The sequence below is a fragment of the Saccostrea echinata genome, unplaced genomic scaffold, assembly GCF_033153115.1.
Source record: "Saccostrea echinata isolate AGI-Se365-2 ecotype Australia unplaced genomic scaffold, CSIRO_AGI_Sech_v1 ptg000052l, whole genome shotgun sequence".
NCBI lineage: Eukaryota > Metazoa > Mollusca > Bivalvia > Ostreida > Ostreidae > Saccostrea > Saccostrea echinata.
The window spans coordinates 13,183,244-13,186,779 of record NW_026889801.1 but is presented as its reverse complement, the minus strand read 5'-3'; positions in this window follow the sequence as shown (position 1 = coordinate 13,186,779).

The following is a 3,536-nucleotide window of genomic DNA, read 5'->3' as shown; positions in this document are numbered from 1 at the left end:
ACCTTAACAAAATCTGTGAAATAGCACATGAAAAATCAGTACCAGAAAAACAGCTAGCTTGTGTATAAATTTGCATAATAGCTATGTCAGAAGTAAATTGGTGCAGATTTTATTAATCATCAAAGGTGAACCCTTTGAAATTAGTTTCTCAGTGTACAAACTTTACTTGTTGTAGCGCAGCCAGTATATAATGCTACAAAACAGCGTACACAATTTAAGAAAAGTCCACATTTATATTCATAGTTTTGTTAAAGTTAACTTCAGAGATGATACTTTTTTAAACAAATTTTATAAAATTGTACATGTATTGTTATACAGGATTTGAACATGTTAAAAATAATTTATTGGTCGTAATCTTAATTGTGCTCTTGATTGCTGTGTACAAGATTATTTTCCTTTTTATTTACTTAAATAACTCCAAGCACATAGTTACATATACAGTCAAACCTCGTTATAACGAACTTGATAAGACCGAGAAAAAACTTCAAGATATCCAAGGATAAGAGATATCGAGGGTAAAATACTTAAAGAATAAGTAGTTGGGATATCCAAATTACTTTGACATATCCATGGTATTCTAGATATCAGTGTTCTAGATACCAAAGTTCAACTGCATTTATTACTAAAATCATAAAACTTGTACAAGCTAGCACACAGATTCAGGTAGGGGCACTAGCCCCCTCTAAAACAAAAAAAAAATGTGTTTCAGATATATTACATACATATGTTATATTAAATGTATTAATTGATGTAATGAAGGTAAAATAAGAGTCATTTATGTGTCAAAATAAGGTTCTCTAATTGCTTATTCTCATGAGCTTCAGGGGCTTTACCACCACCTAACACTGTCCTTGACCCTCTGGGGATATAAGTTGTCCCAAGACCCCTCCCTTGCTAAAAGTGCCTCTCTTACTTATGGAAAATCCTGCATTTGTGCCTGTAAAAGTCAATTATTTTAATGAAAACTCAGATAATGTTAAGTAATACATGCAGTGCGGATTGTAACAGCTGTGAGGTACATCTTTTACATTCAAGTAATCATATTCTCTTCATTACTTTGTTCACATTAAATATCTGCTGCTGGTTACCGTACATGCAAATATCTAATTTATTATAAATGTTATTTAGGTGCAAAGCTAATTAATTAATATGATATTTGATATAGATGGGATATGGAATTTCCAGAATATTAAACCTTACCCCTCAACAAAGAAACTAGAAACTCTTTATATATTGAAAGCACAATGTCTGCAAAATGTTTCAGGTTTAGAAATAAATGTGATTACAATAATACATGATTTATTAGAATACGAATCTTATTCTTTGATACATGAGAGTCATTTTGATCTAGTTTTGAGTTTACCAGGCTTTATCACATTTTTGTTATAAACCTCTAAAAATTATTTACTATATAAATTCATCCTAAAAAAAAATCTAACATTTCCAATGTTTTACTGAGCAGTCCGTCGAAAATCAATGTTCGACCGCAGAGTGAGATATTGGACCTGTCGATTAGCTATTCAACTGCTATGTCAGATAAATCTTAATTGCATTGGTTGGTGTTGGACGGAGACAAAATAGACCAAGTTAAACTGCAGTGCGGGTAAAGGAAAATTACATCATAGAAGCCAGAATAAGTTACATGTATGTTAATGAAATAAAGGGTATAACAAAACATTATAAATATTGACTGTGTTCTCAGGCAGTATGCATTTCTTCGACCCTCAAACCAAACTGTCTGCCTTCAGCCTAACGGCCTCAGGCAAACAGTTTGGTTCGAGTGTCGACAAAATGCATTTTGCCCGAGAACACAATCATGAGTCAATAAATGTATAATGTTCACTGCATTATGATGTCTCTCTGCTGAATATCATGTGGACAAGTGGGCATAGTTTGGAGTAAGCTTTAGCAAAGCAACTAAAATTATACTATATAGTTTTTCATTTATTTATTTATTTTTGAGAGAGAGATTTGTGTTCACCAGCTGATCACTTGACAGAGAAATGTTTACATTGGTCACAATCTTGCAATCTTTAATGTAACACTCATTTTGTATTCATTTAAATTCATTTTTTTTTTTTAACTGTTATTCATATTACATGCAATCAACTGATAAATTACATATGTACCAGTATAATTGTGTGTATCAGCTGTTGCAAAATTTAAAACAGACTATAACAATTTCTGCACATTGAATCAGTTTTCCCTTTTTCAGTACTGTGGTAAGATATTTCACAACACCAAGAACAACATCAATTATTTAATATAATATTTTAAAAACATTGAAAAGCCCTATATATTTTTATGGCTCAAAAAGATTTTGCTTCTTCCTCCACGTGGAGGCATGTAAACAAAGGAAGATAACTCTAAATTTATATGATTTAACGTTTCTCACTTCAAGTGTTTGAGGCGATAGAATGCAAGAAATAAAGACTAAATGAATCAATTTTTATGTGCAAAAGAATGTTAAAGAGATTAAAGATAAATAAAATGAGCTATATTCACGTTAGACGCATAAATCCAAAACCACACATCCAGTTCCTGTCTAAATCTTACAGAAACTGATGCAGATCTCGTACAGTCTCTAGGCTGGTCTCGTTAGAGGTCAAATCGCACCCTCGGATGTTATGCTACACTTAACAACGATAAAGAATATCATCCGAACACATTGGTAGGGGTGTATTTACTCAAAGGGTTTGATATTTTAAAAAAAAATGATATGTCGTCGATTTAAATCCAGGAAACTATAGGAACTATATCAATTAGGAAAATTTTAACATTTCTGCACATAAAAAAATTAGCATTTCAATACATCTTTAAATGAAAGTATATTAACATATACGATTCGAACCAGTGCTCGTGCTAGTTACGCAAAAAGTTCATATTTTCCAAAAGGTATGCAACTGTCGAAAACATTCGTATATACCATAAGCCTGTCCTTCGATTTTATTATGAATCGTTTACATTAATAAGACGATGAATAGAGTTATTCAAAGTCTCTTGTTTGGTGTCGATTCAGTGATTGTGATGTTAAAAGAACATTTTAATTTGAAACGTGAATATAAAAAAAAAATCTTAGAATTATTTTTTTCCCTTCGAATCTAAATGAAGCATCTGTACGAATTCTTCTTTGAAATAGTTTTAAAATACCTTTTCCTATGCTCGCAACCCTTTCAAAATCTAAAACTAATTTAAATTGCATATTATATATATATATATATATATATATATATATATATATATATATATATATATATATATATATATATATATATATATATATATATATATATATATATATATATATATATATATATCACAAGATGAAACTCTGCAATTCAATTAACTGAAAGATTACTGAAAGTCCACTGAAAGGTGACTGAATGGCGGACCTTTCTAGTCCTTTCGTTGACCATTCAATCAACCGAATGGTGTAGGTTTATCCTATGAAAATTGACGTGCATTGTAGACCTGAGCTATGTATATATATATATATATATATATATATATATATATATATATATATATATATATAT